Source organism: Carcharodon carcharias, chromosome 25 (assembly GCF_017639515.1).
Source record: "Carcharodon carcharias isolate sCarCar2 chromosome 25, sCarCar2.pri, whole genome shotgun sequence".
Taxonomy (NCBI): Eukaryota; Metazoa; Chordata; class Chondrichthyes; order Lamniformes; family Lamnidae; genus Carcharodon; species Carcharodon carcharias.
Window position 1 is genome coordinate 12,697,963 of NC_054491.1, and position 27,224 is coordinate 12,725,186.

Sequence of the window (27,224 nt, forward strand, 5' to 3'; positions counted from 1 at the left end):
GGAAAGGACACAGAGAAGATTTATTTGAATTGTTCAGGGAATGAGAGATATTACTTATGGGTATAGCTTGCAGAAGCTGGGGCCGTTCTCCTTAGAGCAGGTTGAGAGGAGATTGATAGAGGTATTCAAAAGCATGAAGGGCCTGGACAGAGTAGGCCGATGTTCCCACTGTTGGAAGGGTCAAAAACCAAAGGACGCCAATTTAAGGTGATCGGCAAAAGAACCGGGATGACATGAGGGAGAACATTTTATGCAGAGAGTGGTTAGTATCTAGATGCACTGCATGAGAGTGTAGTGGAGGCAGGTTCAACTATGGCTTTCAAAGGAGAATTGAATAATTATCTGAACAGAAAAGAATTGCAGGGATGTGGGGACAAGGCAGGGGAGTGGGACTAGCGGACTTGCTCTTACAGAGAAATGGCACAGACACAATGTGTCAGATGGCCTCCTAATGTGCTGTAACCAACCTATGATCAGCCAGAAGCTGACTATTATTTGTTAACCATTTCGCTACAGAGTGTACATCATGGATATTAAATGAGGACAGGAGAGTGATGTAATGCAGTTGAGTAGCTTCCTGAGGCCCACAGGCTGACACGAGAAGAATGGATACCATGGAGGAGGTTACCTCAACAGGGACTTCCACCAAATCCTGATCTCTCCCCACCTCGCCCACTGCTTGAAGTGCCTTGTGACATTTTTGTTACACTTAAGGTGCTATATCAGTCAAAGTTGTTGTTTATTCTACTACTGCTATATCCAGCTAAGAATAGTATGAAAAAATTAGGCAGAGAGACCGTGTGTAAACCTTTTTTTGCACAGTTACTTACCTGGTATAGGGTGCACTTGGAAAGTTGTGTAACATTCAGTATTCAGAGGGTTATTGGAAAAAGATAAGGAATATATATCATCTCATCTGAAATGGCAGATGGGCCACTGTCTAGGTGCAACATCTCTCTCCTCAAATTGAAAACTGACACTCTTCTTGTATCTAATCTCACCACCTAAACATATTCTTTGTCATCTTAGCAGCCAGCCCCATAGATATTGAAAGGAATCTTACAGATCATCCACTCGGGCCCTCACCAAATGGTGGATGCAGACTTGAAAGAACATACAAACATATGAATTAGGAGCAGGAGTAGGACCCTTGGCCCCTCAAGACTGCTCTGCTATTCAATAAGATCATGGCTGATCTGATTGTAACCTAAACTCACATTCCTGCCTACCCCTGATAGCCTTACACCTCCTTGTTAAAGAAGAATCTATCTAGCTCTGCCTTAAAAATATTCAGACTCTGCTTCCACTGCCCTTTGAGGAAGAGAGTTCCAAAGGCTCACAACTCTCTGAGGGAAACATTTTTTCCTCATCTCTGTCTTAAATGAGCAACCCTTTATTATTAAACAGTGACTCCTAGTTCTAAATTCTCCCACAAGAGGAAACATCCTCTCCACACCCTGTCAAGACCTCTCAGAATCTTAAAGGTTTCAATCAAGTTGCCTCTTACTCTTCTAAACTCCAGTGGATACAAGCCTAACCTGTCCAGCCTTTCCTCATAAGACAACTCACCCATTCCTGGTATTAGTCCAGTAAACCTTCTCTGAACTATTTCTAATGCATTTACATCTTTCCTTAAAAAGGGAGTTCTGTACAGAATACTCCAGATGTGGCTTCACTAGTGCCCTGTACAACTGAAGCATAACCTTCCTACTTTTGAAATCAACTGCCCTCACAATAAACAATAACTTTCTATTAGCTTTCCTTATTACTTGCTGTACCTGCATACTAGCCTTTTGTAATTCATGCACAAAGACAAGCAGATCCCTCTGAATCTTAGAGCTCTGCAATTTCTCACCATTTAGATACTAAGCTTCCTTTTTATTCTTCCTGTCAAAATGAACAATTTCACATTTTCCCACATTATACTTAATTTGCCAGATCTTTTCCCACTTACTTAACCTATGCATGTCTCTTTGTAGCTTCCTTATGTCCTGTTCGCAATTTACTTTTCTACCTATCTTTGTATCATCAGCAAATTTAGCAACCATACCTTTGGTCCCTTCATCCAAGTCATTTATATAAATTGTAAAAAGTTGAGACCCCAGTACTGATGCCTGTGGCACACCATTTGCTACATCCTGCCAACCATAAAAAACACCTATTTATGCCAACTGTCTGCTTCCTGTTAGTTATCCAATCTTCTATCCATGCCAATATGTGACCCCCTATGCCATGCACTTTTATTTTCCACAGTAACCTTTCATGTGGCACTTTACCAAATGCATTCTGGAAATCTAAATACAGTACATCTACTGGTTCCCCTTTATCCATGGCATATGTGACTTCTTCAAAGAAGTCAAATAAATTGATTAAACATGATGTCCCTTTCACAAAACCAAGTTGACTCTGCCTGATTGCCTTAAATTTTTCTCAGTGCCCTGCTATAACATCTTAAATAGTAGCTTCTAACATTTTCCCAATGACAGATGTTAGGCTAACTGGCCTGTAGTTTCCTGCTTTCTGTCACCCTCCCTTTTTGGATAAAGGATTTACATTTGCTATTTTCCAATCTAATGGAATCTTCCCTGAATTGAGGGAATTTCAGAAAATTAAAACCAATACGTCAGCTATCTCACTAGCCACTTCTTTCAAGACTTTAGGGTGAAGTCCATCTGGACCTGGGGATTTGTCAGCCCGCAGCCCCAGGAACTTACTCAGTACCACTTCTTTGGTGAACATAATTTTCCTAAGTTCCTCTCTACCTTCAATTTCCTGATTTACTGCTATTTCTGGGATGTTACCTGTGTCCTCTATAGTGAAGGCCAAAACAAAATACCTGTTTAATTCATCTGCCATCTCCCTACTTTCCATTATCAATTCCCCAGATGCATTTTCTATAGGACCAACGCTCACTTTGTTAACTCTTTTCTTATTTAAATATCTATAGAAATTCTGACTGCCCATCTTTATATTACTAACTAGCTTTCTCTTGTACTCTAATTTTTCCCACCTTATTAATCTTTTTGTCATTCTTTGCTGTTCTTTATACTCTTTCTAATCTTCAGACCTGCCACCCGTCTTTGCGTAATTATATGCTTTTTCTTTTAAGTTTGACACTGTCTTTAATTTTTTTAGTTAACCACGAATGGTGGGCCCTCCCCTTGGAATCTTTCTCATTGGAATGTATCTAATCTGTGTATTCTGAAATAGGCCTTTAAATGTCCACTGCTGTATCTCTATTGATGTATCCCTTAACCTCATTTGCCAGTTCACTTTAGCTAGCTCTGCTTTCATGTCCTCATAATTGTCCCTATTTAAGTTTAAAATACTAGAAGGGAGGAATTAAGTCAAGAGGGCAACATGGTAGACTTGAACTGTGATCTCTGATCCTAAAGCTGGAGTGGATCTGAGTCAGACCTGTTGAAGTGGATTGCCTCTAATCCAACATTCCTGGTTAGCCTGCCCCTTGAGAAGCAGCCAGGGCCTTCATGCACCTAAGAACAGATGGTCAACGAAAATGTTGATTGTTGCTGGCAGGTGTCTGATCCCACTTAGCATGAGTGAAGTGTACTGATATTAAATTCAGCCCTATCAGCTGTGGTTCAGTCGGCAGCACTCTCACATCTGAGTCACAAGGTTCAAGTCCCACTCCAGGGCTTGAGCACAAAAATCAAGACTGACACTTCAGTGCAGTACCGGTGGAGTGATGCTCTGTCAGAGATGCCGTCTTTCAGATGAGACATTAAACCGAGGCCCCATCTGCTTGTTTGGGTAGATGTAAAAGATCCTATGACACTCTTTCGAAAAAGAGCAAGGCTGCCTGGGCCAATATTTATCCCTCAATCAACATCACAAAAAATAACAGATGATGTGGTCATTATCACAATGCTGTTTGTGGGAGTTTGCTGGGTGCAAACTGGCTGCTGTATTTCCTGTTACAACAGTGGCTACACTTCAAAAGTACTTAATTAGCTGTAAAGTGGTTTGAAGTGTCCCATGGTCATAAAAAAAGGTGCTATATAAATGCAAGCCTTTCCTTCCTTAAAAATCTTGTCCAAGTTTTATCCTGTATTCGGTGGGGGAGACCATATGTGAGGAGTTTGCATTAATATGTAATCCTTGACAGTCTAGTTAGGAACAAGAGGTGATCATGACGATGGTATGGCAGTATTTCACATAAACCAAAGTGACAGTGACTTTTACACGCTATCACCACCTAAGACACAGGAATCATGTTAAATTGTGCATCGACCACAATGTCAAAAGTTCAGAACAGTTTTTTTTTGCTCCCTTTCATTTCTGACCCACCAAAATAGTTTTGAAATGAATTTGAACACATGATATACAATTCTTCATCATGAAATAAATAAAATCATAGTGAGTCATTTTATGTTACAAAGCCATTCATGACTTAAGAATTAATTGCCTACATTTTACTTTGTTCCCACTTTGGTGATGAAGTACAAGATAGGGACATATTTTAAAAGTTTCATTTCAAATATTCCCAAAAACAAATGATCACAAAAGCAAGCTAGAGTTCTTTTGTTTATGAGATAAATCCAATGGTGTCCAAACTGTGATCCATGCAGATGTAATATCGCAGTTTTCAGTCACAATTACAGGGACAATTATTCACTAACATGTGGGCAGAAACAAGTAGTGTCAAATCCTTTCAGGCCTCACTAAAAACGGGAAAAAGATAAATTAAAAATCAGACGGGCCTCAAATGAGAATTGCCAGATAGAAATCCCACCTGGGACCTGCAGGCACCAAGCAATCTCCTACTTACTGCAGTAACCAAAGTCTTCATTGTGGCTTTCATTATTCCAAGGCATGTAGGCAATGTACTGCACTCTAACAGTACAATTGATCCCATAGGTATTAGCATGTTTCACTTAAATAACAGACATTGAAAACCCCCTGCCTATATTTCCTGCCTATAATTAAATGTTGCATTTTGATCTGATGTTATAATATCCTGTGCACTCTCCTTTTCTGAAATATGTTCTCTCACTCTTGCCAAAGTAAACACAGTTTAATGTTAAAATAACACAATGATATTTTCAGGAGATCTAAACACGCAGCTAAAAAAAAAAGTGAGGGCTGTCCCAGTTAGTTTCGAAACATGAATTTTAAAATAAGAAATGTTTATTTGCCAGAAACATTCTGAGCAATCAATTACTTACACATGAGTAATGATCACCAGAATTGCATACCTGTGTACTATCATCAGCCTGTATTTCAAAGGAATGTAAAGGGCTTGCATTTATTTAGCAACTGTGGCTCAGTTAATCTCTCCTCTGAGTTACAAGGTTCTGGGTTCATGTCCGACTCTGGATTTGAACACAAAAATCAAGGCTGACACACCAGCACAGTACTGAGGGAGTGCTGCACTGTCGGACATGCTTTTGGATGAAATGTGAAACCAGGCCCTATCTGCTGATTTGGGTGGATGTAAACGAGCCACTGGCATAATTTTGAAAAAGAGTAGGGGAGTTATCCCAGCCAGGCCAATATTCATCCCTCAATCCAGAACACAAAAAACAGAGTATCTGGTCATTGTCATATTGCTGTTTGTAGGAGCTTGCTGAGTTTCGTATATTACAACAGTGGCTACACTTCAAAAGTACTTCATTAGCCATAAAGCACTTTGAGTGATCCGGTGATCATGAAAAGCACAAGTTTTTTTCCCTTTCACAGCCTCAAGATATCCCAACTTAGAGTCAATTAAGTACTTACTGGACAGCCAATTTGCACACAGCAAGATCCCACAAACAGCAATGTGATAACGACCAGATAATCTGCAGTGTAGTCACTGTTGCAGTTTAAGAAATGCACCAATTTACACACAAGATCCCACAAACATCCACCTGAAAGGATAGGTAGGGCCTTGGTTTAACATCTCATCCAGAAGACAGCACCTCCAACAGTGCAGTGCTCCCTCAGTACTGCACCGAAATGTCAGCCTAGAATTTCCGCTCGAGTCTTGGAATTAGAGTTGAGGCCACAAGGTGAGGGTGCTCCCCACTGAGCCAAGGTTGACACTGCTTCAACAGAGCAAAAAAGAAACTAAAGCAAAAAAATATTTTGAGGATCAGCAAGAGTGGTGCTGAGCACACAAGCAGCTTAACAGAATAGGGATGGAAGCAAGTTTGCTTCTTGATCTGCTGTGTGCCTTCTCTGAGCTGCAGTGAGTGGGAGACACAGCAGAGGGTTCCTGATGTTGGGAGGCAATCAGAAATCAGGTAACACCTCAGGGCGGTCCGTAGTGCCAGCTACACAAGACATTGAGGAGACTCTTGGAGCATCCGGTCTGTCTGGCCTAGAAAAATCTCAATTCCATTCTTCTGTTTAATCTAAAATCCAGTGTTGTAGGCTCAGGGGTAAAGTAAACAAAGAAATAAAAATGAAACTAAAATGACCAGACATCCTATTCTCCAGTTTAAAGTTTTGGATGTAAAAATGAAAAAAGAGAGAAAGAAAACTAATTTTTTGCTTTTTCATAGTTTCATGTTTGAATAACCTATTGGTAAATTAAAAATCCCCATTAATAAATTGCAGATATTGCTCAATAACCCAAACTCAATAGTGCCTGGATCACATATATGTTTTAACGATATGATTGATAGTTATGAAATATAATTAATTATACAAAAAAGGCAGGTAGCAGAATAGCCTTTAAGGGGTTATGCCATCCTTATAATGTTTCCAGTTCAATAAAGAAGCCTTAACTGAGTGAGTAAAACTGTAACATCCCTAACAGTCCGGGAGCAAGATCAGCCCAACTGATGGATGCCTTCCAAAAGGAGAAGCAAGTTACCTGGGACTCAGGTTATTTTAAAGACTCCCTTCCAAAGAGCACTTTCCTGTGCAGAATAAGAATGGTAGAATCTACAAATATTTTCTTCTGAGAAGGAAAGCTCCACACATATATTGTGCTCTTCATACAAATACAGTTTGGTCGTGATTTTAATCCATCCCTAGAAAATCCAGCAGATTGCACTCAACTTGGCCCAGCTTCATTTAAAAGAAGTACAATTGATTTACAGCTCTCATATGGAAAAGACAGTTTTCATTGACCTTTGTCTGAGGGCTTGACTCCTTTTGCACACTTCCATTTGTCAATGCCAGTCTGTGTCGGGACCGTTAATTTAGTATTAATTAGCATCTTAAAAGTAGAAGAGTCAATCGGCCTAAATTGGCAGCCCCCCTCCCCCCACAATTCCTACAAAATGCTTTCCATACTTCTTGCAATTTGGACATTTTCATCCTCTAAAAATTCAGTATGTAGCACTGGTGATTCCCAAGGGAGAGTGAGCCAAAAAGAATCCAGCTCATTCTTTAGGTAAGACATCACAATGACAACTGTTACATACCTTGTCATTGACTGAGCCTTATGGTATTTAGAAATGTTCCGCATAAGTCTGTTTACGCCTTTCATATGACGAGTATTATTTCCAAACAGATCTGGGTTAACTTTGTAGAGTTAGTTCCTATTTCTGCTTCTGTAGTGACCCAAGGGATGCTACTGAAGTTCATGCACAATTATACATCATTTACTCCATTGTTTTACTGTATTTCTGCACCTAATTATTTTCAGAAGCAGCATGCTGAGACCTTGTCCAAACATTGCATTACACCTTTCTCAGTGATTACCTTCCAGCAACCCCCTGCTTGAAGAAAACTCTTTGACTTTATTTCTTCAAAATGAACTTTCCCCTGCACTCAGTTTCCAAGTTGCTGATGGCTTTGCTCAGTGTGGTTAGTGACGGACTCATTGTTTTTACACATGACACACTATGAGATTCAAGCTGTAATCCTGGATGGTACTCTCTCTGTTCCGTTAAGATTTGATTTTTTTGTTCAACTCTTTTTTTTATTTCTCCTTTTTTCTTGCTACTTCCTCTCTGGAGGGTGTTGACTTCTACTTCAGCGTCGTTCCCCAGGCACCAGTCATTCCGCAGTGCCTCACCCAATCACCATTCTTCAAAAGTAAGCCTGGAGAAAACTGTGGACCGGTGAGAGGTTGATGTTGCCAAGCTGAATTCCACAAAATGCTTTGCTTCATGTTTTAATTAAAAAGCAGCTGCTGTCTGTTGATCAAATCATCATCTACCTGGTTTGGCTCATTTATTGATGGCAACTTGTGAATGATACCTGCATCACTTCAGGCATTTTGTATGCAGCTATGATTGGATGGTATCAATCTTACTAAACATTTTTTCAGAGTGTGGCATGAAGCATCGCCCCTTCTATATTTAATATACAATGTTAAGCACATCTGAAAATCCTTACTTATCAAGGTAATGCCACATTTTAGGTCCTTATGCCCCCTTTAGCATTGAGTTTTCTCCAGTGAAAATCAACCTCAATTTAGTCAATGCCCTCCTGATCTAGCTTCCAAGTGAAAATTGACCTCAATCTCAATGCCCTCCTCACCTCTCCTGTTCTACCCTACACCAACGCCAACTCCTATAAAACTCCAATGCTCACACTCTCCATCCTTCTTGCTCATCAGTTCATCTTGCCAACCTTTACATTCAACATCCTTTACAAATCCCAGCATAGCCTCATCCCACCCTCCTTCGGCCGTACATTCCCTCCCCATCTCCCCCTTTATATTGTTTGTCTTTCAAAGGCCTTCACCCATTTTAGTTTTCCATTCTGGAATCCTGTTTCTTAACTTTCTTCGGTAATTCGCTCCTTTACTCCTAAAGCCTTCCCTTCTTTGCAACTGTGCAACCAAATGTGCCCTACCTTTTCTGTTAGTATTCAGTGTCTGGTCTCCAATCTGAAATCTCTAATTCTGTGGAGCACCTATAAATGCAAGTTGCAGCTACTGGTTCAATATAAACACCAACACTGTCTGAAACTGGGAATGAGTTATCTATCGTGCATCCGTTGCCTTACTTGTAGCAGTTTAACTTGAAGGTATTACGTATTTCAAGCTAACTTCAAAACACTGAATTCAGCAGATTGACAATATTTACACTGCAGCAGTCTGCCACACAGCTCAGTGCTGCATACACACATAGGTACATGATAAAGTCACCACTGGTAATTGAGATGCTGTCTTCAGGCAGGAATCCTTGGCTCGCTTGTACCAGGCCAGCAACTATTTATTTTATTTTCTACTTGGCATCAGGTCTATCAATAAGTGATTGTCCCTCCGTGCCAGGCTTGACAACAAAACACAGAATAAGCGCTCGTATGTTGAAGCAGGACCATTGACTCTGACATCTGATCCTTCACCAGTTAAAAATGTTTCGTAATGAAAAGAGAGGGAAAGGTCGAGACTTGGTGATGCAGGAGACTCACCTTGATGTGGGGCCAACAAGTTGCTGGTGCATGACTTCTTATCCTGCCACGCCCAGAACAAGATGTTAGGGGCTGTTTTAGCTTTCCCCAATTTAGTTGGAACAAAACAGGAGAGCAACCTAGAATGATTCCATGTTCTGCACCATTCCCACCGATTTGCACAGTTCTAACCCCGTTGATTTTGGCTGGTGGATGAGGTTATAGTTAGACTTTGGCTGGAGCCTCATTAATAAATGCATGGGTCCCATGATGGGCATGGGGCCTCAATGGAATTTGAACCCATAGCTGTCTAAATCAGATGGGGAGCCAGCAAAGCCCTTCAATGTAGGATTGAAAATAATCTCCCTTAGCATGACCACAAGAAAGATTTGAGCGTCTGCTGTCCCCAGGCTCATCCCTTCCCTAACCATGAGACCCTGTAACTCCAGCCCTCAGTCTCCCAATTCACCTTGCTACCAAAGGATGGGACCCCACAGCCCCTGGCTGTTTCTGGTTCTCCCCCAGTCCTTGCCGCTGGTGGGGCTCAAATGAAGCCTAGCTTCCGCCAACAGCCACTCCCACACAAATGCCAGCATCTCCCAATGGAAATTAAAATTGGTCCCAACAATGCTTGTCACCATGAATTCTGAGTGTCCTTCAATTGTTAGTGGGTGCAGGAAGGAATAGAATTAGGGAGAATAAGCAAGCGAAGATCAGAGGTTTTGCTTGGAGTGCAAGTCTCCCTGGACTGCTACCAGCAAAAGTGCTTATACATTATATCCATTTTAAATTTATCAATGATGGATTCATCTTGGCATCAGAATCACAGATTTTTAAGTTATCTCCTATTTAGGCAAAGCACTTGCCTACTGAGCCACAAGGGAGCTATTGTAGAACTGTTTTTTATTTGCTGCTGATTAATAAATTCTATGAAGCCTAGATTCAGAATCATTTCACCCATTGTACCAGCATAAAACAGGTGCAAGGACATCAAAATCTAGCAATTGGAAGGCCCAGGTGCACATCCAAAGCCAATATTTGTCAGGACGTTTTATCTTAGGAAGTCATAACAATTGCCTGAAATGAGCACAGGCCTCATATCAATGTTGCTATGTGACTTCTACACCCATTAATCATCCCATTCACAAAATTAGTGAAAAGTAAGTGGAGCTTGCAATGCTGACCAGCTCCAAATGGTTGTTCAGGCTGTAAAGCCTTCGAACCCGTTGTCCTGAAAGGGTACTTTTAGATGCAATGGAAGAAGCCACCGGTTAAGGATTTTTAACTCAGCAGTGAGGCTTCTCCTGCCTCTGAATGAAGACTGTGGCCACTGTTGGGCTGCACTCAGAACCCAACTTCCCACCTCAATTCCATGGTCCCATACCCTCCATGTTGCTTCCCTCCACACTTGGACTTACAAGCAGCTGAAATTGGTTAGACTCTGCATCCAACAAGTTCTGTTAGGCACCTGATGAGGTCCCAAAACTCACTGAAATTATGACAATGAAGCTCGAGGTACTCTTTTAGGGCTGTGCTCTCTGTTCTAGCCCATCATTGCTGCCTGCTGCATGCTTCAGGCCTGGCTTCATGCACTAATGAATTTGTTGTCAACAGTGCTATCAGCTAGCATTTACTCAGCAATAAACTGCTCACTGATGCTCAGATTGGGTTCCACCATGGTCACTTAGCTTCTGACATCATTACATCATTGATTCAAACAGGGACAAAAGAGCCGAACTCCTGAGGTGAGGTGAGAGTGACTGCCCTTGACATTAAGGCCGCATTTGTCCAAGTGTGGCATCAAGGAGCCCTAAAAAACTGGAGCCAATGGGAATCAGATGGAAACTCTCTGCTGGTTGGAGTCATACCTAGCACAAAGGAAGATGGTTGTGGTTGTTGGAGGTCAATCAGCTCAGTCCCAGGACATCACTGCAGGAGTTCCTCAGGGTAGTGTCCTCAGCCCAACCATCTTCAGCTGCTTCATCAATGACCTTCCGTGTATCATGATCTCAGAAGTGGAGATATTCACTGATGATTGCACAATGTTCAGCACCATTTGCGACTCCTCAGATACTAAAGCAACCTCTGCCCCTATTCATCAAGAGCTGGACAATATCCAAGCTTGGGCTGATAAGAGGCAAGTAATATTTGTGCCACAGCAGCCAATGGCCATCTCCTACAAGATAGAATCTAATCATCATCCTTTGACATTCAATGGCATTACCATCACCGAATCCCCCAATATCCTGGTGGTTACCATTGACCAGAAACTGAACTGGAACCAGCCATCTAAATTTTGTGACTATGGTCAGAGGCTGGGAATTCTGCACTCACCTCCTGCCTCCCCAAAGCCTGTCCATCATCTACAAGGCTCAAGTCAGGAGTGTGATGAAATACTCTGCATTTGCCTGGATGAGTGCAGCTCTAACGATACACAAAAAGCTTGACACCATCCAGGACAAAGCAGCCCGTTTGATTGGCACCCAATCCACCACCTTAAATATTCACTCCCTCCCCCACCAATGCACAGCGGCTGCAGTGTGCATCTACATGATACACTGCAACAACTCACCAAGGCTCCTTCAACAGAACCTTCCAAACCCACAACAAAAACAGAATTACCTGGAAAAACTCAGCAGGTCTGGCAGCATCAGCGGAGAAGAAAAGAGTTGACGTTTCGAGTCCTCATGACCCTTCGACAGAACTCGAAACGTCAACTCTTTTCTTCTCCGCCGATGCTGCCAGACCTGCTGAGTTTTTCCAGGTAATTCTGTTTTTGTTTTGGATTTCCAGCATCCGCAGTTTTTTGTTTTTACCTTCCAAACCCACAACCTCTAACACCTAAAAGGACAGGGCAACTGATGCATGGGAACACCAGCAACTGCGAGTTCCACTCCAAACCACACACCATCCTGATTTTGAACTATGTCGCCATTCCTTCACTGTTGCTGGGTCAAAATCTTGGAACTCCCTCTCTAACAGGGCTGTGGTGTTCCTACACCACATGGACTGCAGTGGTTCAAGAAGGCGGCTCACCACCACCTTCTCAAGGGCAACTAGGGGTGGGTAATTTATGCTGGACTGGCTAGTGATGCCCACATTCCTTGAAGGAGTTAAAAAAAGACCCTATGAACCCTGTGTCCTTATTCATAATTCAATTAAGAACTGGGCTATACTTGAGGCTGACAACCTTTCATTTTTGGTACCACTTTCTGTTTTAAAGAAGAACTAATGAGTACCAGAAGACTGGTGGTATATTTCTGAATTCAAAAGACTATAAGACTCATTGCCAGCTGTAATAATAGGGCAAAGATACTGTTGTATACTTTATTATTACTTCTCCAGACCTGTACCAAGCCTCATTTCATATGTAATAGAAATACATTGTACAACAAAGGAAGCTAGTCTTATTGCTTGATAACCTTGAAATACCGTATAAAAATATTGTTCTTATTAACAATACTCCATTTAGTTTGACAAACCATGTAGAAATGACTGTGGGATTACTTTGTGAGAATCGTTTTAATGAAAGCGTAATGTCAATCACATTCTCAGGTACTTATAACTTTGTGATGAATGAACGAATCTACCTTTGTTTGCACTGTCATTTCACATCACCCCTACAGGGTTTCAACTCTGGCTTCAAGCCAGATGAAAAATAATTTTTGCTAAAGCAGATTTAATTCCAGAGTGAATTTTAAGTTATTTCCCAGATGACCCAAGTTCGTGCTTTAGTCCAAGCAGTAGTCTGGCAGTAGGACCATCTTGCAATGGGTTAGCAGGGCTATATTATTTTAACAGAGTCTTTGCAAACCTGACATTGAGGAGATTTCCACTGGATGGAATAATCTAAGATGCTCCTAATTGAGAATTCAGAATGCTAACTTAGAGGGAGAGTGAAAATAGAAGATAAAGTGCACTTTTGGTCCTCCCCTGCACTAAATAAGATGAGTTGTCTATTTCCTGCTCCTTCCTTTGAACAAGAATTGCAGTTGGGTCTCGATGGCATCAATGGAACCTCGCTTGCATATCCGTAGGTGGTTGGTATCCTTCCTGCCGGAGCAAGAGAGCAACTTTTAAAATACAACTCTGTCAGATCCTGGCAGCTCCAGCATGAGTACATAACTCGTGCAATTTTGGTTAAGATGGCCAGCTGTCTGATGATGATCTGAGAACATTGCACTGGTTGTCATTCTGCTACATTTGAGAAAACTCTGGATTGCATTTCGCTCAGCTCAGTGTTTATTTACCATGGGGTAGGAGAAAAGATTGCACACTGTTTCTGCTTGGTAAGAAGCCTAGCAAAATGCCTATTGTCCCTGGTCACTGTGAAGCCAATCTTCTGTACCTGTAGGTCATTCAGATTTATACTCTCCCGTGCCTCAGCAGCTACAGTATATGGGCTGCGAGGCGAATTTAAACCCATATGCAAGCTCATTTAACTCATTTCATTAGGAACGGTCAAGAAATGCTGGACTAGCCAGCGAGGCCCACAGCCTGTGAAGGAATAAGAATCTAAAAATCTTAAATCTAACTCATTTCCAAACCTGTTCTTCTGAAAAACAGAAAGAAATCCTGAAACATGACACCCTTAGATTTCCCAGGGTCTGTCAGCAGTGAGGAGGTGGAATGGAGGTGGGGGATGGGGAGGCGGTCCTTGGATCAGATGGCATGGGGGAGCCGGGGGGTGGGGGGCGGGGGGGGGGGGGGGGGGGGGGGGGGGGGGGCAGTCCTGGGTCTGGTATTGTAAGTTTTTTTAAGCGATCTCTGCAAACATTGCATTCAGTGTTTTGGTTTTCAGCTCATGGAAGATAATTAAATATCAAAGCTACGTAAATAAATATAGAGATTCCATTCCCTCTGACTCTGTCACTCTGGAACAGTAAACATATGGCTGCTTTAATAAGGTTTCAAAATGTGAAAAAGGCAATAAGTTTTCTATCTCTGCTAAAGTGGGTGGAAGGTCAGAGCACACAGGCAGCATGTCACAGCAAAGCAGTCTTGTAGGATAAAAACAAAAAATTGCGGATGCTGGAAATCCAAAACAAAAACGGAATTACCTGGAAAGACTCAGCAGGTCTGGCAGCATCGGCGGAGAAGAAAAGAGTTGACGTTTCGAGTCCTCGTGACCCTTCAACAGAACTAGGTGAATCCAAGGAAGGGGTGAAATATAAGCTGGTTTAAGGTGGTGGTGGGGGGGTTGGGTGGGGGGAGAGAAGTGGAGGGGGCTGGTGTGGTTGTAGGGACAAGCAAGCAGTGATAGAAGCAGATCATCCAAAGATGTCACAGACAAAAGAACAAAAGAACACATAGGTGTTGAAGTTGGTGATATTATCTAAACAAATGTGCTAATTAAGAATGGATGGTAGGGCACTCAAGGTATAGTTCTAGTGAGAGTGGGGGGAGCATAAAAGATTTAAAAATATTTTAAAATAATGGAAATAGGTGGGAAAAGAAAAATCTGTATAATTTATTGGAAAAAACAAGAGGAAGGGGGAAGAAACAGAAAGGGCGTGGGGATGGAGGAGGGAGTTCAAGACCTAAAGTTGTTGAATTCAATATTCAGTCCGGAAGGCTGTAAAGTGCCTAATCGGAAGATGAGGTGCTGTTCCTCCAGTTTGCGTTGGGCTTCACTGGAACAATGCAGCAAGCCAAGGACAGACATGTGGGCACGAGAGCAGGGTGGAGTGTTAAAATGGCAAGCGACAGGGAGGTTTGGGGAACTTTTAGCCTTGTAGGAACTACTTCAGAAAACATGAGCTGAGCTAAGAGTTGCAAAGTATTTCAAGGGTTAAAAACCTGATAATAAAATGCTTCGCATTGTTATGAAGTCTAATATGCAAAAAGAAATCTTCATTCAACAGCAAACAATTAGTGTTTCATTCACACAAGGTAGCTGGGTGAGCAAACCTTACAGAAACAGGAATTGGTTTCAGATTTTTACTCCCTTTCTTTCTCACTCCATTCCAATGAGAACTCTCAGGTAAGCATAACCTGAAAAATGATTTAAGATTTATCCCCTAAACTTTAAATTATTGCGGCCAGATCTGCTAGAGGCTGGGAGAATAGCTACTGCTGCTTCCTGTTAAATTATACAGTGCACATGCTCTGGCCTGAAGGTCCTGCTTCAAAGAAAGACGTCATGTCCAAGGCTGGGCTTTACAAAGTGACATGAGGCTTTCAGGCAGTAATAGTGAAAGTACTCAAAAACACAATCAAATAATTATTTGTTAATCCATTTTCTAATGTTTCTGAGCAGGGGCATTTTTTTTTCATTATGTGCCATACCTACAACCATCCCACTCACTCCACTCCCCCTGCATTGCACTTATAAATATATACAACTGAAAATTAAGGCCTGTACCTCAAACAAGGGTGTTCACAAACCCGAGAAAATGTCAAAAGGAATTATTTTTGCTCAGGTTTCTTGTTTTTCTTTCAGTATATTCTCCTGAAGGTGTTGTCTCTTTTTTTCATTCATGGAATGTGAACATTGATGGTAAGGCAAGTGATTGTTTCCCATTCCTCGGTGCCCTTGAATATAACTGACTGGCTTGCTTGGCCATCTCAAAGGGCCACTTAAGGTCTGGAATCACATTTAAGCCAGGCAGAGTAATAACAGCAGATTTCCTTCCTTAAAAGAACATTAGTGAATCAGATGGGTTTTTATCACAATTAGGTAGTTTCATGGACACCATTACTGATATTGGCTTTTTGTTCCAGATTTATCTAATTAATTGAATTTAAATTTCCCCAGCTGTCATGTTGATATTCAAATTCATGTCTCCAGATCATTCGTTCATGCTGCTGCCACGTGCCATCGCATTTGTTTCCATGGCCACCAGGAAACTCTGTGGTGTTTTGTCCAACTGGTAATTAGTTATGAGGCAGCATCGACAGTGAATAGGTGATTGAAGTGCAGGATATCTAATTGTAGCCAAGCATGATTCTGCCTTCACCCATTGTTCACATGCACATGTACTTCCAACAAAGACACTGAGATCGCCCAGAATGGGGATCTTACTAGTTTGTATGGTTCAGTGGATAAATTCACTGAGAAATTTTCAACTTTCCTGTATTCCACTAAAGCAAGAGGTTAGAGATTAATAGAAGGTGGTGAAACTTCAAAACTTTGTCTGGGTCTAAAAGTTGCCATTGGAGGGATGAAATTTAGTCCTCCAATTTATGCACAAAATATATGAGCAATTAAAAAGAATTGTTATGACTTCCAAATCCTGACTCCCACATGAATATACTTGCAAATGCGGTCTCTGCTGTGTGTTCTTGTTGCCCTTTGGATCCCTGAGGTTGGCAATAATCACACTTTAAGCTTGGAAAGATGAGAACTCTTTATGTTTCATACTTGCTATGCTGCCTTGTACAAAAGGAGGACTGGTTTGCTGATTCAGTTACACATCACATAAGCCTTTAGTGTAGTCGTGAAAAGTGGCTCCCGGAACACTTACACATAAATGTTAGTTCCTAGCTAATTAGTTCCCAGCTCTTTAAAGATATTTACAGATGATACAACAACATATAACATCCCTCATTCTTTAGACATAATGCCCCTCTCAATATAGCTGCTCCAGCATTAACTTTTCTAAAGTAAAGAATATTATCAATTGACTTTTGGAAATAAACTGAGCCCTTTCTTAGAATCTTCTATAGCTAAATACTAAATACTAAAAATATTGTTCACAATAATGCTTAGGAGGTAAGATGTTGTACCACCATCTTGTAGATTTGGCATTCGGTGCTCCTCATGGTGAGTAGGCAAACTGCACAGGCAAGGTTGTGCGTTTTGCTCCTGGTGTTCCAGGAGTTAGCCTTGCAGTTGCCATTGTTATTTCATTTTCTGGTGATGTTGTTAATGTTGTCTCCTTAAATATTAATGTTTCCAGCATTGTTGATGGTCTTTCCTGTTTTTCCAGCTCTGGTGTAGATTGAATATGTATTCTGCTTCTTCTCATTTGCTTGCCAGTTTAGGTCTCAATTATGTATGCCCTTGATGTCTTGGCTTCAGCAACAACTTTTGCTGGGCTCCACGTTTTCATGATTGGATTGGGTACACGTACACGTTGTCCTTTCAACAGCTTAGGTAGGGATTTGGCGTGTTTGTTGAAGTGCTGACCTCTTTTTTCCTGTCCTTCAGTGAGTTGTCTCACTTCCTCCCGGTCGCTTGCAGGATGTATTTTGCTTGGCAGAGCAGTCTTATATTTTCTTTCACTCCACAACTCTGCAGGTGATTTTATGTCAGCCTTGAGAGGTGTGGATCGGATTGGCAATATGGTAAGGTTTGAGTCTTCTTTTGTCTCTCAGCATTTCACAAGGCTCCTTTTGACCATCTGGATGGACTTTTCTATAAACCCATGTCCTCAAGGATAGTGTGGCGATGAGGTGATGATGTTGAACCCATACTGTTCAACGAATCCCTTAACTTCCCTGGATATGAACTGGGTGCCATTATCACATATTAATCTTTCAGTAATCCCTTGCTCAGCAAACAGAACTCATACTGCCGAGATGGTTGTTGTGGCTCTCAAGTCTTTCATCCTCCACATAAAAGGAAACTTTGAGTAGTGAACTGTGACTATGAGGTACCATCCTTGATTGTGTCTGAATAAATTGACTACCACAGTACGCCATGGTCTGGGTGGTCCTTCAGTAGCTACCATCTCCGCTTTCTGCTGTGTGTTTCCCTACTTCTGGCATGCACTGCATGTAGACACAATGGGCAGAATAATATTGTGGTCGGGAGATGGGGGGGATGCAGACAACACCACACAACCCCCACCTACAACCCCCTCCCCCCTTTGAAACCCACCCCACAGCCATAAAGCGCCTTCTGGAGCTGCCGGCCAATCTGATTGGCCAGCAGTGCCAGGAAGGTGTCAGCGGCCACTGCCGGGACTGCAAAAAGGAAAGAAGATCAAGGCCCATGGACCCCCAGAGCAGGTAAGTCCAGGTTCTTGGGTGGGAGGGTTTGGGTAGGTTAGGGAGAGAGGCGGGGAGGAAGGTGTGAGTTTAAGGGAGGGGGCGGGTAGGAAGGACAGAGGGGGTTTGGCTCTAAGGCTATCAGCAATCGGCAAAGGGCAGCCCCTGAAGGGTGACACCCTGCCCTTCCCTGCCTCTCTTTAAACACTTAAATAAAAAATTGGGCTTCCCACACCTGCCCTGCTGCCCAATCCATACATTTTATGGTGCAGGCAGTGTAGCATCAGGGTCAATTGGCTTGAAAACAAGCCTAACTGACCCTTAATTATTCATTTAAATATGGAGGGTGGGCTGCCAATTTAGGCACCTTCCCATCCTCTGCCTCCTCCCCCTCCCCCACCGCCACCATGTTATGGGGGAGAGCTCAGGGGTGGATGGGAAGGTGGTGGGATGGGTACCTGTCCCATTTTACAAGCCCCCTCAATAAGAAAAACGCTCACCGGGGTCAAGTAAAATTCAGCCCCATGTTTTCAATGTCTCTGTCCGTACCTATCCAATATATAGCTGATCTGGCTTTGAGCTTACAATTCTCCATTCCAATATGGCCTTCATTTATCTTCTCCAGAAGTTCTTCCTGCATTGTTTTGGGGTGATTATTCTGATCTGGCTAGCAGAAGGCCATCTCTGATAGACCAGTAGTGCCATATTGCTGGCTGTGTTTCTGTTTCTTATTAGGCCATCCCTGGATCACTTGCTGAGAGAACGTCTGTCTAACTCTTCATCTTTGCTGGTCTCATCCCTAATTTGACTCAGCCTCAGTGGTGTTATATTCACTAGGTGATCAATCTTTATGCCTAGATCCTCTAACTTGTGTTTCTCCTCTGGTGACAATCCAGATAGAGTATCTGCCAGCGCCATTTCTCTTGGCGGCTTGTATTTCAGAGAGAAATCTAACTTGAAGCCTCAAGGGTAACCTCTGTAGTCTTGCAAATGCTTTACACAGATTCTTCTTGTAGATCTGCTCTAGTGAATGATGATCCTTCTCCACTATGAACTTTCTCATATAGAGATATGTATGGAACTACTCACATCCATACATGAGTGTCGAAAGCTCTCTTTCTATATTGGTATACCTGGTTTCAGCTGAGGTTAGACCTTTGGATGCAACCGCTATTGGTTTTCCCTCCTGTACCAGGACTGCTCCCAGTTCTTTTGTTGAAACATCCACTTATAGAGTGACAGGTTTCTTTCTGTCATAATATGACTGACTTGTCTCCTGGCATATTATCTTTTTGAGTTTGTTGAAACTCTTGTCGTGTGACTGGCGACTGTAACTCTACATCTTCTTTCATGAGCCCCCACAGGTTTGCTGTGTGCTCTGACATATGCAGTATGAAGGAGCTCATATATAGGGTCAGGCCAAGGAGACTTCTCAATTCCTTCAATTCTTGGGTCCTCCATCGCAGAGGTATCCAGGATTCTTTCAGGACTCAACTTGATTCCATCAGTTGTGTACACAATTCCGAGGAATTGGCATTCTGTCACTTTCACAATGCATTTGTCTGCTTTGAGATTGATCCCAGTTTTCCTGGTACTCTCCATGACTTCATGTGGATGGTAGTCATGATCTTTTCCGTCTACACCATATATCTGGATATCATCTGCTACGCCGACAGCTCCTTCGTATCCCTTCTATATCTCGTCTTTCTGTTGGAACACACCCTGGAACACTTTAAGGCCAAACGGTAGACACAGGAATTTGCACCATCTCCAAAGATGTGTTGAATGTTGTCAATAGTGAAGATGTTGTGTCTAGTTTCACATTTCAGTAGGCATTTCTGGCTTCAAACTTGCGGAAAACCTTTGACCCTGTCAGTGCTGAGTGTGATCTCTTCCAGTGTTGCAATGGGGTAGTGGTCCCTTTTTATGACTTGGGGTCTAAGAAAATGCTTAATCGTCCATTTGGCTTCTTGCTCACCATGATGCAATTTATCCAACCTGTAGCTCTGTGACTCTGGCAATCACCTTTTCATCCATCCCTTGGAGTTCTCTTCAAGCTTTCCTTTTAGTTCTATTGGTACTTTATGTGGGGGATGAATCACTGGTTTCATTGCTGAGTCAATAGTGATGTGATGCTCAAAATCTTCAAAGCATTCAACCATCATATCAGAACACTGGGTACATTTGCACCAGATCTTCTCTGCATCTGATTGGAAGGTTCTCTTCAATGGGTATTTTCTCTTCAATGTTATCTCCTTCATTTCACGGTTTACTGAGATAAACAGCAGCTTTTCACAACTGCTCAACCGCAGGACATAGAACATACTGTTAGCCTTTTCCTTTGTGTTTCCCTCTGATTTGGGTTGTTCCTCACTGTCGAATCTCAGTTCCTCCGTATGCAGTCAGCATAACATTATTCAGTTTCAGAACAACTTTCTTTGGATAACCATTTTCTTCCAAACTTTCAGGAGAGATCTGCTGGTATAGTCTGAGTGAGATGATGTTACTCTGTGTTCCAGTATCAATCCACACCTTCAGATTTATCACTGTGGGTTTTTCTCTCATCCTCTTCCTGATCTGAATGGTTGCGTGAATTTTTTTTCTCTGGGGACTGTCACATCCAGCCATTTCATGCAGTTGGAAGGTTCCTTTGTCTACCATGTTCTCAAATTCACTGTCATCTTCCAGGGTATGGATGTTTGGTTTCTGTTCCTGTCCTTTCACCCTGTTGCATGGGCTCTGGTGCCTCGTCTGCCATCTTCTCTCTTTGTTTTGCACATCTTCACCCAATGATTGGACTTTCTACAAGCTCTGTAGATTGATCCATATGCAGGACATTTCCATCTGTTTGTGATTTCATGTGGTCATCCACAGCTTCCACACAACTTTCTCCTTGTTTGCTGTACGTTTGTTTGTATTCTGCTGCACTGCATCAATCCTGCTGCCTTTCTCTTGGCTTAACTGAAGGCTAGTCATGAGGGTATTCAGTGCCTTCATCTGCCTGCTTGTGGCTTTGTGTGCCTTGACAGTGCCTACAGCCTGCAACGTTGTGAGCTCATCCTTGCCGATTAGCGCTCTCTGCACTCAGGGTGTGCAAAACCCCAAATTGGTTGATCTATCAGCCTTTCAACTGTGTCCTTAAACTTACATTTTCTAACTGCATTTTTGTAATCTTGTTACAAAGTCCTCAATAGGCTCGCCTAATTCCTGTCTGAGGCCTTGAGATTCATAATGGTAGATCCGATGATTCAATTTTGGCTGGAGATAGGTGCTGGATTTTTCAAACATTAGGTCTGACTTTTTGCTGTGCTCTTCAGTCAGCTCCCAGCTGTTAAGTAAATCTAATCCTATATCTCCTGTCCACAGAAGGATATAGCTGACCCTCTCTTCATTGCCACTGCCTTTTAGGAAACCACTGAATGTCAGTCTGCACTTCTATTTAAACTTTGCAAACACCTCTACGGCATCATCAGCTTCCCAGTTCATTATGGGCAGTAGCTGTTCATTTATTGCTGAGCCGGTCGACAATTTGTTTTTCCTTTTTGCACAATTCACTCAGATATTCTACCGGCATTAATGTGGGTCAATTCTCTAAAACAGCACTAAATTAACTTAAAATACTTCATGTTTACTCACAGGCACTTGCTGCCATCATGCTATATGTTCTTGTTGACTTTTGGATCCCTGATGTTGCTAATAATCACATTTTAAGCTTAGGAAGGTGAGCTTTTTATGTTTAATATTAGCCATGCTGCCTTGTACAAAAGAAGGACCGGTTTGAACTGGCTGTCTTGCACATCACATGAGTCTCTCATGCAGCCATGAAAAGTGGCCCCGTGGAACACTTACACATAACAATTAATTCCTAGCTAATTAGTTCCCAGCTCTTTAGGGATACTTACAGATAGTACAACAATATATAACATTCTCCATTGAGTATCAAAGGTGAATATAACCACAGTACTAGACGCAAGAGTAAATCAAAGCACTGGGACTTCTTTCAGATCAGCAAGTGCAGCTCCATCTCTTAAAGATGGAAGTTAATGTGTCATGACTACTGTCGCATCTGGTCTATTTTTACTTTGTAGGCTGATTTAACCCCTCTTCCACCATGATGTGGTACTCAGAGAAGAAAGACCCTATGGCTTTAGCTCATCTCAGCTAGGATAGTCATGAGGATATTACAGCTTAATTGAGCATCACGAGGTGAGCGAGATAGTAAAACTGGTCAGAATTCCTGCTATGAATCACAACCTATTGCCAACAACCACCTTTCCAATGTGTGACTAGCTTCAGGATTGGGAGAGAAATTCATAATAAAAATTGGAAAAGGAGAAATTGGGTCCTTATTAAATGCAGTAAAAACAGGGAGAACACCCTGGGCAGAACTTTATGGCCCCTCCCACTGGCAGGACTTTCCAGTCCCGCCGAAGTCAATGAATGGCTGGCCACATTTTACCGAACCGCACCCACCTTGTACAAACAGCCTCATTACATCCTATTGTGAATCACAGGATGGGACTGCTCAGTTTCGTGGACCTTCGTTCTATGCTGTTTAATAAACCTTGAGGTACTGTTCATTGCTAGTTCTCATCAATTTTCTTCTCTTGGTGCTTTGTCTCATCAGTGTAATTGTAGTGATATGTGTTTACGGTGAGTTATTTTCGCCATTGAAAATTGTTGGCACTGTCGTGTATAAAATAATATACAATGCAAAGATTAAATATTTAGTTTTAGTCCTGAAGTTCTATGGTCTTTTGTCTATTTTTGTGTTTCATTTCATTATTGAGAAGTCATGAGCCTATTGATTTCTAAGTCCGGCAAACCCCCAGTTTAATTAAGATAGAAATAACGACAGGTTCTGCCTCAGAAAATATCAGTGGAGGCTTCCTTCGATAGCCCCCAAATTCAGACGTGAGGTTCATGATGCACCCATTTAAAGTGAAACAGGAAGCATGCAAACACCTTTTAAAGGCAAGGGGCATTGTACAGCCACTTAGGATACAGAACTTGAACATTGCTGAAGAAAGAGACATGTTGCCAAAGCTTTTCTTCTTGCACTCATTAGGATAAATGCAAGAATGCCAAATTTCAAGAAATCACAACAATTTATACCATAGCAGAAAAGTGTGTTGATTGGTTGGCAAGTTGACCCTGATTGGCCAAGGTGTTACCATGGAGAAAGCAAAGGAAAAATATAGGCTCCCCAAGCTCCTGGCTAATTCAGAAAAGGTGCAAATCTTGAACATATTTCTTTTGTTTGCAGAGAACAGGTCTTTGAGAATGAAAGTATGTCACTTCTAGAAGCATAAATGAGCCACATTACGAGCTTAAATTATCATCCTAACCTGGCTTTTACTGTAGGTGCTTAGGGCATTCAGGATTGTTCAGAAAGTGCTGCCCAATCACATCCAACAGTACAGGTTTTGTTTTGGGTTTTTGCAAGCACAGGCTAATTGAGTACAGTCAGTCTGTCGGTTCTGAATGAGCTTGCTGTCTAGTTTGATCAGCCAATTGTTGAGATGTACAGCCTTCAAACCTGGCACTGTAATTCATACAGAATGGTGTTGCTGACAGAACATCCATCTTAACTGACAGCAGCACCCTGTTAATGGAAAATACCAGTCCCGTGGTATCACTGATGTTTTTCAAAACTCTGCTTCTCTCTCCACAGATGCTGCCTGATCTGCTGAATATTTCCAGCATATTTTGCTTTTATTTCCTACCTCCAGCATCTGCAGTATTCTGCTCTGCGATCACCTTACATGATTCAGTGTCAATTTATTTTTGATAACACTCTTGTGAAGTGCCTTGGGAAGCTTTATTGCATCAACGGTACTATAGAAGTACCAAGTTGTTGTGATACAGTTAAGCTCCTCTGGGAGCACTGCCATCTTCTGCCATGTTTCTCTTTGTTTGACAAAGCCCCTAATAGCAATGAGTATCCAGTTGGAACTCTTGTGATATGCCTTTAAGGGATAGCAGCATGCCATCACTAGAAGGAAAGTGTGTCGTTTGATCTAGTCTCAGTTTTGCTTTCGCCTGTGAGTAGGACACAGGACAGTTCTGATGTCTCAAGCTTTTTATCTTTGTATAAATGTTCTCATATGCCTAGTCTAAATAAATGAACCTACAACGTGTTTAGCTAATCCCTCATGAGTGACTGGTGCCATTATATCATTATAAAACATGACGTGGTGTTCAGCAGTGGTTAAACAGCGTGGCAGCAAGATTAAGTACAGGTAAAACATGGTGAACAGCTTTAGATTGTACGACATAGCATGAGATGATCCTTGACATTTTGGTCAGACCACAACGAGTCTGCAGTATCAGAAAGTGTTGAAATCACAGCGTAATGACTGCACAGAAAAGCTTAGAAGACACAGGGCTGAGATAGTGTTTAAGTAAAGCACTGGTAAGCAGAAGGATCCATCATGGTGAGATTGCAGTGTATAGTTTGTCAGCTCCAGGAATGCAACGGCACACTGAGAGGACCAGCACTGGGTTAGCTCAGTTGAGAAAGGTGAGTGACCAGGGTGCGGGCCAGATCGATAGCAAGAGAGAGTCAAACAAAACAAAACAAAAAAAATCAAACAAAGCCATCACAAAAATTAGGCCAGAGAAGGTTGCGATTATAACAGGTGGCTTTGGGAGTTGCTGAACAATAAATCAAATAAAACAAGAAGGAAAGCCAAAGGGATATTGTCAGTATGTCCACAAAACTCCCCAGTTTGAATTATGATACATCTGGCCTGCTGTTCAAATTCAAAATGTTTAATCAAAGTACAGAACTATGGTTTCTTGATTTCGGTGTGTCTGAAACAGACAAACAAGCCCCAACAATTCAGCTAGCAATTTGGAATGAAGGTCTACACAAACCGAACACATCAGGATTAACGGAAGAAGAGCTAAATGACCTCCAAAAGATATTGCTGCGGATCAAGATGGGAGGAGTGCGCAGTCAATTCTAGCCCCACTTCTGTCGGTGCAGACTCGATGGGCCGAAGGGCCTCTTCTGCACTGTGTGATTCTGTGATTCTCCACAGGTATAGTTTAAATGTTTAATTCACCCCCAAAACTAGCCAGTTTTTTCCCTTTGATAATGTTATTCCCAGCATAAAAAAGCTCTACCTAAGCCTTCTTTCAGTACCCACAAAAAATTGATTTATTATAAAATAAACTGCTTTTTGCAAGCAAGTTAATAAACTGGTTAACATGCAAGTTGTACTTTTGAAATGAAACAATTTTCCCCCTTTTTAAAAAGCAGATATTCAAACCACCCCACCACCCCCATCCCCCCAACACTCAAATACAAACACAAAACAGGGCAAAACAAATATAGTTCCCTGCAGAGCCTAATGTATGGGAAAGTTTCTTTTAAAATGATAAAATTCGAAGAAATCTTGAGCTGTTGATCTAACAGAATTCTGGTCACAACAGATCTGGAAGTTCTTTCAGATGGATTCTTCGGTGAGACTATCCTTGATGACTCTTACTTAACTTTGAGAACTCAAATAACACAAATGGATTATCCTGATGAGACATTTCTGAGGAAAGTTTAACACAAAGGTATGGTAGAGAGAGGGAAAGAGAAAATCTTTTCCTTGTGCTTTGCTTCTAAGGATCCCCCACACTAATTCTCTCTCACCAACTGAGAATTTTTTTTTTACTAGGATGTTCAAAGAATACCTTTCTTAAGCCAGGTGTTTTTAACCAATCAGCAAGAGTCTTTAATAAAAACAGAAAATGCTGGAAAAGCAGAGCTGAAGAAGAGACATATGGACTCAAAACATTAATTCTCTCCACAGATGCTGTCAGACCTGTTGAGTTTTTCCAGCATTTTCTGCTTTTATTTCAGATTTCCAGTATCCGCAGTATTATGCTTTTAGTAAGAGTCTTTAGCCTGGCAACAGCAGCTCTTTGTTAACTTAGATATCCAAACAAGCTCTTTCTTCTCCAGGTGTTCCTCATTGAACATTTACCTTGACCTGTGGTTTCTTGAAGAATAGCATATTCACGGGCCTGAATTAATATTACAATCTTTTAAAAAATAACTCAGGAGGAAGAATATCCTAAATACAATATCTTCAAATTTTTCAAAAATGGGTTCCTCACAATATGGACTACGTTGGAAGTTTAAAATCAGGTTAAACTTCCGTGCTCACCGAGTAGATTTCATGTCATTTCGACAACAGCCTACAGAATCCATAGACCACTTTGTCAGCAGATGCAGAGAAAAAGGTTCATACTGTGATTTTTCAAACACAGAACTAGCAGACAGAATTGTTGTGTTGGAGTTTACATCCACTCCCATGGAAGCATGCCAGAATGATCTGCTAGACAAGCCCAAAATGTATAACATTAACAAACTACTCAAGGATAGAGGTAAGAATGAAGCATTCCTCGTAGGTCGACAAATCTTACAGGTCATAAGCAACACCCCAATTGTTGACGTACTCATTAGAACATCTAAACCTAGCAAGGCATGAGGAAGTTGTGACCTTCTGCATGCACCAAAGAAATGCCCAGTTTTCCAGCAATTCTGCAAGGCATTGGCAGCAGCAGTGCACTAGAGCAAAGGCTGATACAGCTGCAAAGAGCCGTGCACTGATCCAAACAGACTGTATACAACGGGTACCTTCAAGAATGACTATCCAATACCCCATCAGAAAAATATACATGAGGTGAATGAAAAGCCAGGAAATAATGATGATGTGCATGAGGAAACCAAGAGCAGTGAACACATGTTTCAAACTGTCAATGTCATGGAAACCTTAGATACCATCACATCATCCAAACTGTTTGTCAAGATTGAAATTATCTTCCCTAAGAAAGCTGGTAATGAAGAAACAGATCAGGATGCATCATGGGATTACCCAGACTTGGCCAAGTTGTGGATATAAGTTTTAAAAGTCTCTGAAGGAAAATAAAAGCTAGAATGAATGTGACCTTTTTGGCCCACCCTGGATGCTAATGATTAGCCCATGGGTCAG